At 43.4% G+C, this 16582-nt stretch overlaps 1 protein-coding gene and 1 long non-coding RNA gene across 7 annotated transcripts in view; one reads left to right on the top strand and one right to left on the bottom strand.

Annotated features, from left to right (window-relative positions):
• Nxpe4 (neurexophilin and PC-esterase domain family member 4) overlaps positions 1-16582 on the top strand; it is a 247174-nt gene that overhangs the window by 95396 nt on the left and 135196 nt on the right. The gene's annotated exons all lie outside the window — the stretch shown is intronic.
• Positions 4703-9452, bottom strand: LOC143438872 (uncharacterized). The gene is made up of 3 exons (XR_013107435.1): positions 9342-9452; positions 7547-7754; positions 4703-4778 (listed from the first exon to the last, which is right to left on the bottom strand). It is a non-coding gene; the product is annotated as an uncharacterized LOC143438872 (long non-coding RNA).

Here is a 16582-nt window from a genome sequence, read left to right on the forward strand (position 1 = left end):
ACTGGACCCCAAAGTGGACACTTGTCATAATACCATGGGATCTTTTAAGAGTCCTCCTTCTCTGCATTTTCATCAAGCTTTCCTTCTTTCCTGTTTTGGTGACAGTGACTAAATGGCAGGACCAGAAAAGAAGCCAACTAGCAACCAGAAGCTGGTCTGGTACAAGAGCCTGGCCTCAGCAGGGTCAGTGAAGGGAAAACGGATGGGCTTCTGAGGCAGGGGCTTGGTGTAATAGAGTGTTCCAAAGACGTGGGACCCATAAGGAACACTGTATAATAAGGACTCAGCTTACACAGTGTTGGATGCTGGGAATATCCATGGCCTGAGTTCTAAGCTGGAGACTCAGGGAAGCTGGTGTTGTAGTTCAACCTCAATCCCAAGGTCTAAGAACCATGGAGCCAGGGCTGTAAGTCTCAGCCCCAGGCAAGAGAAAACTCAAAGATCTTCTGGTTCAAGTAGTCAGGCAGAGGGAAACAAGTTTTCCCTTCCTCTAACTGTTGCTTCATTCAGAATCTGATTAGATTAGATGTTACCTTGGTGAAGACAATTTATTCAAATGCTAATCTCATCCATAAATCTGGCCACAGCCATGCTCCAGAACTTGTTCAGGTAAACACCTAGGCATCCCATACCCCAGGCAAGCAGACCCACACAATGAGGCATCATCCTGGTGATGTCAGAGATGAGTGGATAACTCACCTTAAGGTGCTAAGAAAAACCTAGAATCCTGGGGAAGGAGCCCAATCAAAAGCCAGAAGGTGGACAGGTGTTGGAGATGAGACCACAGGAAGTAATCAGGACTTCCTGTAGAGGGTAACTTGAAGGACATCTGTATATGAGGAGCTCTTGACTGGACTTATCTTCAAAACACACCTGTGTGAGTGGGTCTGTGGCTGCAGAAACCCAGCAGAAGGGCGTTGAGTGCTCAGGATAGACCTGCAGAGTGTGAGCTTGACCAGGGCACCCAAGCCAACTCCCCAAGGAAATCATTAATAGGTGTAGGCAGCAAAAACAGAAGTGGCCATCCTGCACTCAGGGGATTTCCTCAGAAAGCATGCTTCTCTGGGGTCAGGGAGAGCTGTGCTGTAGTGGAAGACTGGCTCCCTTTCTTCTCTGCAATTAGTAATATAAGGCTGCCTCTCTACTTACTCTGCACCCCCATTCCTCGTTATCTCCTCATATTCCCAATGGTATATTTTAGTTTAGAAGGTCTAGGAGAATGTCTCCATGCAGAGCTACCCAAATAAGACCCTGCAGTGTCAGCTGAAGAGGAATTAAAAGCAAGGTCTGGGTGGACACGTTGTGAGGAAGGGAGAGAATATGGTGAGCTGATTCCCAAGAGTGTGCTGGGGCCATGTGTGATCCTCAAAGAACTCTACGTCCAATGAGTGATGTGGAGCCAACCATATCATGGGGGCAGGGCGGGCGGGGCAGGGCACTCGAGTGAGCACCTGTGGGAACCAGGTTTGTCCAGTCTGTGGCTTTCCTCTCCTTCCAGCTTGACCCCGATGAGCTAAGTTAGCCTGAGCACTGTCCTAATAAAACTGTGGTCACTCTAGATCCCCTGTATAGGCAAAATAATCCTTCAAAAATGGAAGTATTCTTCTCATGTCCCGGATACCCAACACCCAGCCTATCAGATATAAGGCAGTGAGCCCAGTCAATGCTGGTGAGAGCACTGTGCATCATGGAGGGTCTCTGATGTGAGTATCACTGGAGGAATTCTTTCCAGAATTTAGAGCCAGAATGTTTTTTCCATCCCTTAAATAAGATAGTGAATTTTGGCCTTTTAAAATGACAACCGCTACAGTGATATGCTAGATTGCTCTTCTTGCCTTATCTACTGGGAAGCTCCAATCAGATTTTATGCTAATTAGGATAAATGTTTTCAACAGTATTTTTGTTATTAATATATTTGTGGCCTCCTCTCTTTTTGCTGGAGTTCTACTTTCCTTTTTATTATTACTCATAGACATCGTTTGTTTAAGCTTTTGGGCAACCTTTGGAAACGTATTTCTAGAACAGACAACAGATTATTTACTGTACATTTGTGGTCGCAGCTGGAAAAGCCATATGAAGGGTACATTTTCCTGGCAGGAGCCCACATGACGTCACCACCGTGTTTCTTGTTCCTCCTCAGCCTCTTTCCAAGCCACCACCCTCACAAGGACAAAGTGTCAGGGGGGCATTCTTTAATCTCCTCTATTTTAATTGGTGAGAGAAAGTGGTACCACTTGTTGGCGCTCGACGTTGGATGGATTTAATTAGATCTAATGACCAGATAAATGGAGAATTCCAAGTAAGGACCTTTGGGGACTGAGCGGTGTGAAGAGGATTATGTTGTTACATTTCTCTGCATTTGTCCCTGTGGTGGGAAGAGAAGCAGAATGCTATCAAGAGCCAGACATGGATGCTGCCACTTGGAACAGGTAGAAGAGAGGACCTGGGGTTATCCAGGGACAGAGGAGGAAGTGGACACTTGTTCGAACCACGGGTTTGGAGTCAATTGACTGAGTAACCCTTACTTCTGGTTGAGCCTCCTTCCTGGCTCACTGGTCTCTCGGGCATTTATCTCCCCATGACCCTGGTCTCTTTGTCACATTTCAGGAGAGCCACAGGCTACTCCTAGAATGGGTAAAGAGTTAGTTCACTTGTCAAGTTTCCCTGGAGCTGATGCTGAAGACAGTCTGTCCCCCTTTGACAAGTCACCTTTATCTAGTATGAGCAAGATCATTTTGAATATCCTTGGGCTGTCACTTTGGGCCAGGAGTGTCACAGACTTCTCTCCCCTCAAAGATCGCCTGTCAGAGTTAGTGGGGTATTCTAGTCCCAAAAGCCCTGAGGGAAAGTGCTGGGGGTGGGGGGACAGGTAGAGAGGAATACAGACAGTAAAGTCAGTCAGCAAGTTCTCCAGCTTCAACTCACTCCTAAAGCGGGTGAGGCAGAGTCAACCCTGGAGAAAGGTCAGTCAAAGGTGTAAGTTGCCTGAGGACAAAGGAACCCTTACTGGGCATCTATCACAAGTCTAGTATACTTGGTCAGCACTGAGGTACTGCTTAATTATTATGGTCTTAGATTTTAGTGCATGGTGGGTCTTCAGTGTGCATTAAAAAAATGACAAATAATTGAATTATTCTGGGAATTATCGTGCTCCTCGTTGCACAGGGAAGAAACCAAGATTTAGGGAAAATAAACAATGTGTCAAAAGGAGCTAAAGTTTGAACCTACATTTGTAGTAGAGGAGGAAATGGTGGTGGTGGTGGTGGTGGTGGTGGTGGTGGTGGTGGTGGTGGTGGTGGTGGTGGTGATACCCAAGACCCATCTCTTTCAAGTTTGACCTGAGGACAAGATATTAGCCAGTTTCCCCTAGACTCCTTCCAGTCTCTTTTCTAAGTAGGCTGATATTCAGTTTGATCTCATTACACCTCACTTTGCTCACTCATAAAATGGACTGATTCAAGGAACACTCTGTGATAAGGGAAATAGCTAGTGGGTCTCCCCCCCCCCCCCCAGGGACCACTTATATGGAGATATGAGCCATCTTTTGTCTGCATCCCAATCCTATACCTGGATGCACTAGAACATTTATGAGATGGTGACTTAGTCTCTATCTGCTCCAGGAGATGAATTTAAAAATGAGCTTAAGACCTTTCACCAGTACTGTGATGCAGTATGGCTCCGGCCATTAAGGAAGTAACAGGCACTCATTCACACAAGCATACATACTTTCACGAATAGCATACACTTCACTCTGACAGCACAATACAGCAGAAGATAGGCAGGGAGACTTCATAAATATAAATGGTCACCAACCATTTGTTCCAATGTTGTGAGGTTCTTACAGGTCCCCCCATCCCCACTCTCAAAGCATTCACATGAGAGGAGTGGAGGCACTAGGCAATCTGCATCACTGTCTGCTTCAGTTTAGCAAGGAAAAGACCTCTGACAGACTTGAATCAGAAACCATTCATGTTAGAGAGCCCCACCCATGACAGCTAAGCACACCACCACTCCTTAGAACAACAATGATTAGCGTTCCATAAACAAATTATTACGTTGCTGTATCAACATGAAAGGCTTCTAATATGTGACTCTACTGGGTTCCCAGAACTCTGAACTTCTACTGTGGTTGTACCTGCTTTGCAGAGAGAGGGTTGAAACTATTCAAATCTACCCAACCAGTTGATAAGTTGCAGAAAGGAGATGAAAACCTAAGCTGTTCCTTTAGTCTAGACCAACAATGTCAGTGATGTGTGTGTTTCTAAAGATCCTGGGCTGCTAAGGAAGAAGGGGGTGGATGAAAAAGGAATTTGGCAAGTTTTCTTACACTTTTGTCCAAAGTCTGTTTCAAGTCTCCTTTCTCTAAGATGAGGACAGATCACATTACAATCTTCCTCATTCATTCAACTCATTCATTCATTCACTCATGACTTAAGTTAGACATAGCCTGGGATGTCAATGAAAATACAGGATCTCTACTCTCAGCAAGCTCACCATCTGATGATGGGGAAAGACTTATAAAGTATAGTTCTCCATATAATAAATGCTCCCTGGTGGATGGAAATTCTATGAATCAAGGGGAAAAGCATCTCAAAAGAATGAGCCTAAAGTGACAGAAAAGGCTTTGAACCAACTTAAAACAACAAACAACAACAACAATAAAACAATTGGATGGGATTCTTACCTCTGTAACCTTGAGCCTGTTGAAATGCTTTGCAGTGTATTGTTTTGGGCAGGAAAACAATATCAATCGGATGGTGTGACCAACCTTGAAAGACCTGCACAAGGGATTAAATGAGTTAACACAAGCAAACACATTATTATTCATCAGCAAAATGGCAAAGTTGGAAAATGCAGAAAAGCCAAGTGTGTGACAGCAGAAAGGCAATGCAAATATTTCTATGATATGGGATTATGTAGGAGTCTAATAATATAGATGTGGCTGCTACAGGAAATGAGATGTCTTGGGGCTTTGAAATCACCAGCCATGCTTCCAGGGAACAAATCTCTCCATATGGTTTAGAGGAGAAGAAAAAAATTATATTTTCCAGCAACTTTCAGATACAGTTTGTCCATGAGTAGGAGAATAAAAAGATAACTAAGAATTTCTATCAGATCTCAGGGAAGTCAATCAGCTCACATGTGTCTGCTGATCAAGCCATGTGCCTGTCACTGTGGTTGTTTCTATGCAGAACTTCACATGAGGCAGCTGGGAAAGAAAGAACCATGTACACTGAATAGCTAACAGCTAAATGGTTTGAGCTTCCCTGGTCATGAGGCTCCAAGGAACAGGTCACTGTAACCCTAAAGAAGATGTATTGAGAGATGCCTTCACGGAGGAGGTAGTACTACCTTACAGGAAGATTTGGAAGAGAGGATGAGGAAGATGAATGAAGGGGAAAGGGGGAGCAGATGGGAGTAAATAAAGATAATGAAGGAAAGGTGAAAGGGAGAAAGAAGGAGAAGAGGAATCACACATAGACTCAGAGAGAAGGACCCCAATGGGCCCAAACTTGGAAGGGCTGCTAGAAAGCTAAACATCTGGATGAAGTCAAATTATGATCTCAGCTGAGGTGTCCAGGTCTGATGCTCGTGTCAGTTGGTCAATAATAGGGCTGTGTCATGAAAGAAGGAAAGCAATCTGACTGGCAATTGGAGGGAACTATGGGCAGGAAATAGTTTCCATCAGACTATGTATCTAACTAACTTAAAGTAGACATAGATGCCAGAAACAACAGGTTTATCGGTGGGAAAACTGTTTAAGACTTGGATGTCAGAAGTGAAGATGGAGAGCAGAAAGAGAAGCCAAAGACTCACACAGGTCTCTACTGGGCTCAGAACCTAGATGTAAGAGGAGGTCCCTAAGAGGGAAGAGTTGAATATCAGAGAAGAGGATGTTGTCTTCGTTGGACTCAATGACATTTCCCTCAAATGGGAATGTCATAGAAACAGCTGTTAGAGGGACAATGGGAGGCAAATGCTGAAAGCCCCTGGAGGATTCTCACAATAGGGCAACTGGAGAGAAATGATACCTTGAAGGAGAAGTGGCAGTCTCAGAGGATAGGAAGAGAACCCCAAAAATTAGACATAGAAAGATCAGAGCTGGAGAGAATACAAGGGATGGTGGGCATGGTCCTTAGTGCCGCCCTGCAGAGATCAGGAACTACGGAATGGAGAACTAAAATGGCTACTCGTTTTTCAAGACGATGTGTCAGTATAATTGGAGAGCAAATGTCAGCTCCTGTGAAAACTGAGATGGGCATGTCGGGAAACGGAGACAAGACAGCAGCAAAACGAAAGACGAAAAGCAGGAACTTGGAAGGCTTAACAGAATCAAACACAGGATCTTTCTGAGACATGGAAACTAAAATACATGGAGAGAACAGGGCCAGAGACAGAGAAGGAGGAACTAGATGCACATTGTGGGAACAAAATCCCAGAGGAGACAGGGGTCCAGAGTTCATCCGAAGCAGTTATCCTTAAATAAGAGGAAAGAAACCTCTTCCTTTGAAAATAAAGGCGGGGAATCCACTTCATAGACATAGCCCCTTAAGAGGTGAGAATGCAGGTACTGGAGATGGTCACAGAGATGGCTTTTATCTCCTACTGATCTGAAATGGACACACAGAACTAGTGGAGAGAAGCCTTTGATGGTTTAAGTTCCTGGGATTTTCAGATTGTCCCTGCAGCATAACCTAGCCCATCCTGATCGAATAAGAGGAGAAAGCCGCCTCCTGGCATTTGGACAGCAGGGATGGATCAGAGTTTAAGGAAAGAAAAGGGCTGAAATAATAACACAGTATCCAAGTGGTTCAAAGGCTTTATCCCAAGGCGCATTTTGAAAGTTTGAAAGCTGCAGAAATACTGGAAACCAGCATAATGACCACCAGGAGAGTCTTCACCCAGATTCATCAATTGCTGGCATCTTACCAGCATTATCTCTTTATGTAATGTAGAGGGATGTGTGTGCATGCACGTGTGTGTGACACACACACACACACACACACACACACACACACACACACTCCTGAAGCATACTTTTCTTCCTTTCCTGATTTTCTGCTTTTATTCAAAAGTACTTGAAAGCAAGGTGTAGAAAACGCTTCAGAAACATGAAGTGTCTCTTATAGAATTGTAACCTTGTTATTATAGACAGACAAATTAATAGTACGGGCCATTTAAGAGTGTACAGCTCGAAGGTATATGACACTGATGTTTCTACACGTAGTTAAGTAACTACTACAGCCAAGCAAATCAATATAGCTGTGATCTCACATATCTTTTTGTGGTTTAAAAAACCTGCAAATTAATTCATTAATTTCCTGGTATTCAATATGATACTTTTAACTATAGTTCCCATGCTATACATTAGATCTCTGGGCATATTCATCCTATGTACATGTAAACTTCATACCCTCTAGGCTTAGTTTTTTTTTTCAAAACCTACTTTATTTAGTGTTCGTTCTTAAATTCTTCAACCTTCCATCTAACCCACCAACCAGAGGTAGGAGAAAATGATGGTTAAGGAGAAAAGAGTTTTGTGAACCTGTTAAGAAGTAGTTCCTTGAGGCAATTCCACTCTTCATTGTCAGGATACCGGCCGTCTGGTTCAATAGCAAACACCAAACATGAATCAGCAGAGGTTGCACAACCCAGCAGAAGCAGCAAGCCACCACTGAATGGATGGGCATGAGTCAGGGGAAGCGGCTAGAATCAGCCAGAATGCCATGAGAAGTTCTTTGGTGCGTTTTTATCTGCGAAGACCAACGAAGACCATTGAAGACCAGCAAAGACCAGTGAAGTATTGCATTGATTGCATCCTCTCACTATTTGTGGGGTTCTACTCATATTCTTTCTCAGCATCATGCACCTTCTCACCTGTCTGTTTTCAGCAAAACATCATATGCCCTCTCACAAGACAACTTCCAGAAAAGCATCAGGTGACGCAACCGAGTTGTTAGAGATACCAGAAATTTCCACTCCAATACCGCAATTTAATATTAACATTAACACTGATATCTAACACAGAGTCTACACAATTCAGATTTCCCTAGTCATTCTTAAATTTACTTCATACTGTTCCCCACCACCTCTGCTTATGAGACCATTCAGAACTGCATACTGAGTTTTGGAGAGAAGGAGAAAAAAAAAAGGAGAGGGGAGGAGGAAGGGGCAGAGACAGAGAAAAAAGAGAACAAGTGATGTTGATTGATTGACTGGGAAGCAGCCATATCCTTACTCTTTAATAAGCCAGACTTGCAATGTGGAGAAAGAGAATGAGCAAGTGGAACATGGCTGCTTGCTTCAAGGCGTAGACCTTTACCTGAGAGGAATGATAAGTTTTTCAGTAAAGGAGGAAGAGGAAAGAGAAAGAATAGAGCGTGACACCAAAGAAAAATGACAGTGTTCGGAGAACGAGTGGCCAAAAAGAGAAAGAGAAACTGGAATTAGAATTTGGTGATGTAAAAATTAATACTAATTAGACTCTTTATCCCCTCCCCCAAACATTTAATTAGCATGCATTAAGTAATCAATCATTAAATCTATGTGAAATTAATTTGTTCTGAGATCTTTACACATATATGCTCAATTTGCAAGTGGCATGGTGAACTCCTCCCAATTTTAATTAATTAGAGCTGGCATTGGAGATGGATTATTTATTTATGGACCAGGTGCAATTAAAAAAGAAGGGCCATGCTCACTTGGAGAACACCAAGAGCACCGCGGCATAGAATCTCAGAGCAATCGTAACCCCAAGAGTCACTTCCTTCGGACTATCACAAGGGATCTAGGATAGACACAATATGAAGCTGTGTGCTTTTCTCAATATTTTCGAACAGCTAACGGAGATACTAGATTTTGTGTGGATAAGACTGTGCTGCCTAGATAAACTATCAGACTGTTGTTCTGCCTCTGGCTGGGATTATGTTCATTCTTTATGATAATGTTGGTTATCTTCTCCTGACCAGATGCCCCAATTATCAGTCAGCTCTGTCTTTCATGAAAAGCAGGAAATAATTTTATTTTAATCATCGAATTTATTTGGTCCAAGAGATTTCTCTCGAAACAAAGGGAAAGGGCGGGGCACTGAGGGAATTGATAATGGAAATCCTTAAAAAAGAAAAGATAGAAAAGCACTGTTCTTGCCCCAACCCTAACAAGAAGGAGATTGCCCAAGTGATAGCACCAAGTTCACATCATGACTTATTAAAAGTAATTAACGGCAGTCTTTCTGGTTCATCAAAGGTTAGTAGAGGAATAAATTTCGTGAGTTAAAAAGTGGAAGATCCCTGGAGACACAAAGTCTCAAGTAAGAAAGTCACTCAGAGGCTGATGCGTACCATCCAGGAAGGGTGATGGTGGCTGGTGTCTATCCCGGTGGATGGAAAGATTCATAGGAGGCACACCATCACCAAGTCTCAGTGGCTGAGGGGTACTGGCTTGCTCACCCCTATGTAGGAAAGAAGGGAAAATCAGAAATGACCTTCAGGTTTTTGAGTGGCAATTGAAAGGTGCCGTTTGCTGAGGGAGAGAACCAGAGAAGAGAAATAACGCCGACACAAATATTAGGAAATCGCCTCGGGAGATCTTGGAAGGCAGAGATTCTAAGATTTACTTCTGTCCCAGGGGTCTCCGGAATGTTTGTAATGCCAAGGACAGAAAAGGACAAGGGAGTTCTTGCAGCCGGGTACCAGGCTTTGTGCCTGCCGTGGGAGGTCTCTGCCCAAGGCAGACGCCAGGGGTCAGTGCAGGCCCAGCTTCCCCAGCTGGAGCATCGCCGAGGTCTCCCGCCTTCAACGCGTGTTCATTACGGAAAGAATTTAAGAGAACTCTAAACGGTAGATTCGTTTATGATAGCGGCATTTACAGGCAGTTGTAATTATAGTGTATGGAAAACAATTATTCCGTCCTAAAATTGCTCTTTTAATTTTCTCTTATTTGTCCCACAGTGAATGTTAAATAAGCCTCATTGCTTTGCAGACTGCCTGGGATGTGTGCACAGAGAGAAGCCCCAAAGGATCTGTTAGGAACCACACACCACGCTAACCTGCCCAGGCACGCTCACACACGCTCACACGTGTCCCTTGTACACATGACAGGCAAGCTCTGAAGAGCACCCTGGTCCAGTCAGCTGCTTCCCACCACAGCCCCATCCCATGCTCAGCTCAGGGACGCCACGTGAAAGCTCCTCCCCATCCATTAAACTGCTCTCTGAACCATTCCTCTCCCTCCCTCCAGCGCCCCCCCCCCCCCCCCCCCCCCCGTCCCCGGACATGCCTGGTAGCTCCAAACTGTATTGCACAGTGTTCCCGGAACAGATATTTTTGCTCCACAAACTTTTGGTGGCAAAGTCCTTTTGTATTCACCAGTCCCCAAAGTTTGGCCAGTGAGAAAGCAGTTCCTGGTCCCTCTCTCTGGCTATGGCTCAAGATAGTGCTTTCCCAAGGACAATTGCGAATTGAATACCTCCCCGAAAATGCTAATTTGCAAAGTGCTGCGTTTCCATATTCCTCTACCAAAGAAAGTGGGAAAACTCAGGTTCCAGAGCTGAATGTATCTTTCTGGAGATTTCTGTTCTAGTCTAGCAACTTGGCTGAAATGTATTGCATTTCAAGGCGTCTTTGGACTTTAGTGGTGAGGTTTCAAAGACAAGGGGCTTAACAGAGGTCTCCAACTGTCCTTGATGAGAGAATAAATGTCTTTAGACTCAGACTGTGGGGCAGATGCTGGGGATGGGAAACAAAACACATCTTCACAGTCAAGGACCAATGAATGGCCTTTAATAAAAGGATCAGGCGGTGACATTACATAGGTTCTCGGGCCATCTTGGAGTGATTTATGTTGGTGGATGGAGGCCAAGCTGTATTAGGAAGAGATGTGGAAGGCTGTCCCCTTGATTAAAAAGTTTGCGTTGGAGAGGGGACTGTTTGCAGGTTTAGGGAAGTGTTACTTTTAATTGGTTGTCTTGGCCTTGAAATGGTCTTGATTGTTAAATAGCTCGCTCTGTTCACAGGAGGAGAGAGAGCAGCAGGAAGGATTTCATATGAGGGACAGGAAAAATGAAAATGAAAAGGATTGCTGGTGCCAAGAAAGCCTTCTGTCAGTGCTGGATGTTGGCAGACTGGACTCTTCTCTATTCATCCATATTCTCTCTGCCTTGGCTTGAATGCTTAAGGGACTTCTGAATCTCTTTGTTTCTCATTTTTACCACAATTGAATGAAATAGTCCTGAGAATGCCTGCCACTTCTTATCTAAGTGGGTTTTTTTGTTTGGGTTGTTTTTTTTTTTTTTTTTTTTTTTTTTTTTTTTTTTTTTTTTACCTGTTAGGGTTGCTATAATAAAGTGCCAGAGTCTGGGTAGCTTACACACAGTAAGAAGTTGATTTCTCACAGTTCTGGAGACTGAGAAGTCTGAGGTCAAGATGCTACCACATTAATTGTCTGCCTTCTTACAGCCGCACTTTCTCTTACAGGGTCTCACAGGGCAGGGAGACCAGCAAGCTTCCTGGCTTGCTGGTACTAATCCCATTCATAAGGGGTTTCCCCTCAGTACACAATCATCTCCAGATACTGTCAAATTGGTGTTCGTGTTCCAACACAGGAGTGTGTAGACATGGAACTGAGGGAACAGAGCCATTCCCACTGGAGTACCCAGGGCTCATGAGATTTGTAGAAGAGACACCTGAGTTTTCCTTCTCCATGTGTCCCTTGAAGAAAGCCAAAGGAGTCATTAGTAAGTAGATACAATGCTTTTAAAATATAGATTCCTGGACTTCCAAAAGCAGTGATTCTTAGAAAGACATGTATGTTCATAAAATTTGAGAATTGAAGAATTAAAATGTATAGAAAAATAGAAAACGTAGTCTAGTATATTCTTAAATTACTTATACACAGTATATAAACAAGGGACATAAATTACCGTGTGCATTTACATTTTACTAAATTATTTGATTATTTAGGAATTATTTGGGACCTCCCCCCCCACACACACCCCACAATGGCTTTAGAATGAACCAATCAAAGAAGGGCTCTGACCTGAGTTTTCTCTTCTAAGTTTTGCTCAGATCCCTTTGGTCCCCGAATCCTGTTATTAAAGGAGAAACAGAAGGATGTTTGGATGAAATCTGAGGCTGTGCTTTGTGCTTGAGCTGCTCTCCCTACGTAGGAAGCTGTGCCAAATAATCCCACCTCACTTCTAAAATCGTCACTCCATTTATCTCTTTGTAGGGTTTGAATATGGTTCATCCTCTCCAAAGCCCATGGAGAGACTCCACTGCCATTCTGGCAATCTTGGGAAGTGGGCCCTTTAACAGCTGAGGCCTATAAGAGGGATTCGTGGCGTTCTCATGGGAGTGAGTTCGCTGTCACAAGAATAGGTTATCACAGAACGAGTCTGTTGTCATAATTTCCTTTTACTGTTGTGTGACAGCAGGAGACACTCACAGACAACCAAGTGGATAGTGGAGCCATGCTCTTGAACTTCCTACTCTCCAAGACTGTGAGCCAAATAAATTTTCTGCCTTATACATTATCCCATCTAGAACAGAAAACACATTTGTACACTTCTTCCTTCCTGTGGTGATTTGGATAAATGTGGCCCTCAAAGGCTCACAGGGAATACCACAATTACAAGGTGTAGGCTCCTTGAAATAGGTGTGGCCTTGTTGGAGTAGATTTGGCTTTGTTAGAGGAGGTGTGTCACCGCAGGGCGAGAGTGGTCTTCGAGATCTCAGAAGCTCAAACCACACCTAGTGGCTACATTTCTTTTCCTGCTGCCTGCCAATCAAGATGTAGAGTTCTCAGCTCTTTCTCCTCCAGCACTGTGCCTGCCTTCAAGCCACCATGTTTCCCACCCTGATGATAATGGCCTAAACCTCTGAACCTGTAAGCCAGCCCCAGTGAAATATTTTTCTTTATAAGAGTTGCTGTAGTCATGGTGTCAATTCACAACAGAGAAACCCTAAGACACTTCTCTAGGAAAGTATTGTCTAAATGGGACTTGTTCATCTGACTTCCATTCACCTGTAATTGTGCATGGGTCAGATTCATTGAACTAGTCATATACTTAAAATGGTATCATATATACATCACATATATATGCATATATATATATATATATATATATATATATATATATATATATTTATATACATATCATATATCATATACTTAAAATGGTACTGCATGACCAAGCAAGGATGCTGGTAAGTACAGGTACATTTCTTACACATGGTGGCAGAGCCAGGGATGCTGATTCCACAGAGCTGCTCTCCCTAAGGCTAGCAGTAAAGCTGTCAGTAAACAGGACACTGCTGTCTTACAGGCTCTAACAATTGGAGTGCATTTGGCTTTTTGCTGAGCTCTTGGCACAAAGTACCACACTGGATTCCCACAATTACCCTGGAGGTAGATGCTTAACCATTGTGTTGTTGGGAGACAGTGCTGCTCTAGTGAAAGCCACTTAGGAAACAAGAGAGAGAGAGAGAGAGAGAGAGAGAGAGAGAGAGAGAGAGAGAGAGAGAGAGAGAGAGAGAGAGAAATAACTAAGACTGCCTCTAAAAAATTAATTATAGTGACCCTCAGAATCTGCTCATGAATAGAGTCATTCTTTCAGAGGTAAAAAGAACTTTCTACTCCAATGGGGAAGTTAGTTTTTGTTGTTTGAGAACAGGTCTTAACCCTGTGATGCAAACAGGGCTCAAACTTACTTAGCTGAGGCTGACTTTGAACTTGTGATCTTTCTGCCTCAGTCTCCTGGAAGATAAAACTTTTTTTTTTGTCTTTTGTTTTTTGTTTTTTGTTTTTTGTTTTTTGTTTATTGTTTTTCGAGACAGGGTTTCTCTGTATAGCTCTGGCTGTCCTGGAACTCACTCTGTAGACCAGGCTGGGCTCGAACTCAGAAATCCTCCTGCCTCTGCCTCCCAAGTGCTGGGATTAAAGGCGTGCACCAACACCGCCCGGCGAGAAAACTTTTTAATGAGCAATGTCGTTTACCACTCAGGACAATCAAACAAAACTGCCCTCTGAGAATTTTACCTTCATCATTGCTGGTAATTTTTAATTAAGAAAAATATCCCCACATTGTTCCTGAGTGAGTCCTGGCCTCCATCCACCCACATTAATCACTTTAAAATAGCCTGAGAATTCATTTAATGTCACTGCTTAATCACTTTATTAAATGCCACTGCTCCTCCGTGTGAATGTTTGTCTTAGCTCATCTCTGACATCCATTGGTACCTAAGAACTCCAGCTCCCTTTTAAAAGACTGTGAATTTCCTGCTGTGCTTGCCCCTGGTATCCCTCCCCAAGAAGACCAAACAGCATAGTGTGAGATGAGAAAGCCACCCTCGCCTATGACTTTAAATTCTCTCGTAGGAAGCCATTGCTACAGTTAAGGGTAGCCTGCTCCTCATACACAAGACTATTTTATTCTGCACACTTTTATTTTTAATTATTATTCTCAAGAGAAGGTGGTGTAAACATTTTAGAAACTTCAGGAGGGACAGGTAACTGAGAGGGAAAGAGAGTTAACAAACTTGGAAAAAGACTCTCTGTCACTGACAGAAAGGATACCAAAATGCATTTTGTTCCATTAACTGAAGCCAAGAGTTTAGCAAGGGAGGTTGGCATGTGCCTGGCATCTCAACATATGGGAGGGTGGGGCAGGGGAATCATGAGGTCAGGGTCAGCCTGGGATAGATGCACAGCAAGATCTATCAAAAGAAGAGTGGAGGAGGGGTGGCAAAAAATCTACCAAGTTATTGTGACACTAATAAGGGGAAGAGCTGTCTTGCCCAGCCTTACCTGGAAAGGCTGTGGGTGCGCAGGAATAGCAAAGCAGTGACTGACAGGAAGAACCTTCTCTGGAGGAAGACCATTTGCACATCAGTTGGTAGCATCTAGGACAATAAAAGTAAATCTAAGAGACATAAGATGTTTCCTGCATGTTGTGACTAAACCCTCTAGGATGGATCTTCTTAATTATTTATTTTTATTAGTTTTAATCATGTGTATGTGTGTGCTTCTGTGTGTGAGCAGTACATGTGTGTATGTATGTATGTTTCTGTGTGTGTTTGTATGTGTGCGTGTCTGTATGTGTGTGTGCATGTGTGTATGTGTATATATGTGTGTATATGTGTGTTTATGTATTTGTGTATGTGTGTGTGACTGTGTATGTGTGTGTATATGTGTATATATGTGTGTTTGTGTATGTGTGTATATGTGTGTGTGTGTGTGTGCATATTTGTGTGTGTGTGTGCGCGCGTGCGCGCTCACAGGTGTCTGCAGGTGTCTATGGAAACAGTAGGCATTAAATGCCCTGGGGCTAGAGTTATGGACAACTGTGAACATCCACTGTGCTAGTCCTCTATAAAAGCAGTATGTACTCTTGACTGCTGAGCCATCCCTCCATCCCCAAGAAGAAATGTTCTTACCACAATGATAAAAATGTAACTTGTATTCCCACACAATCACAGAAGACCCATAATGGTTAGCAGCAGTGAGGGCTTAAGAACGATGCTGAGCCTTACCTGGAAGGCAGGCTGTGGGGAGTTCAGGAAGTCTACTGTGGACAGGAGATGAGATAGGCATGAATGCTGTGTTAGTCACTGTTCATTGCTGTGAAGAGACAGAATGAGCAAGACAACCCCTACAAGAGAAAGCATTTGATTGGAGCCTTCCTTACAGTTGCAGGCTTCAGTCCATTATCATTATGGCAGGGAGCATGGCAACAGGCAGGCAGACAGGACTACAGCAATAGCTAAAAGGTATATCCTGATCCATAGGCAGGTGGGTGGAGGCAGGAGGGAGTCACACTTATTCCAACAAGACCACACCTCCTATCCTTCTCAAACAGTACCACTCCCTGATAACTAAGCATTAAAATACATGAGCCAATAGACGCCATTCTTATCCATACCACCACAGCTGTCCAACTGACTAACCCTGCACTGGCATCCTGGTTAATCTACCAAAGGCTGCCACTAAGAACTGGAGAACAGGTCCTGTTTCCATGTCATTTAAGCCTCCAAAGTTCCTTCCTTGCAATCATTTGGGACCGATGTTATTGGTTGCATATGTTTAAAGGTGATCTTTATGCTCCCTGAACCCAACTCCATGCTTCACAGAGAAGGAAACTAAAAATAACAGGAGTGATTGACTTCTCCTTCATTTGAAGTCTAGCCTTTCAAAGGCACATTTCTGCAAATGGAGTTATTACACTGCCTATAGTAGGACATACTTCCGGGAAGGTCCCCAGAAAAATACCAATTTCAGGTTGTTACACTTTCCTGTGGCATTCATTACATTGTTAATGATGGCTTTTCATTTGGAAAAAAAGTACTGGCTGCCGAGCAAATCAGCCCTGTGTAGCTGTGCTTAGAAATGTGGGGAGGTCACATTTTAGAGAGGCAGACGCTGATGCTTGGCAGAACACTTTTATTGTGGGATGTAAATAAGACTTTTTAAAGACTAATAATTTTGAGTTTTCTCTTCATTTGATTACCCGTACCAACACTAATAAGATGTATATAGGTTTGCTCCCATTTTAGAGGAGTCATGTCTCACTGAAGTAATCAACTGT

Source organism: Arvicanthis niloticus, chromosome 26, assembly GCF_011762505.2.
Source record: "Arvicanthis niloticus isolate mArvNil1 chromosome 26, mArvNil1.pat.X, whole genome shotgun sequence".
NCBI classification, from domain to species: domain Eukaryota; kingdom Metazoa; phylum Chordata; class Mammalia; order Rodentia; family Muridae; genus Arvicanthis; species Arvicanthis niloticus.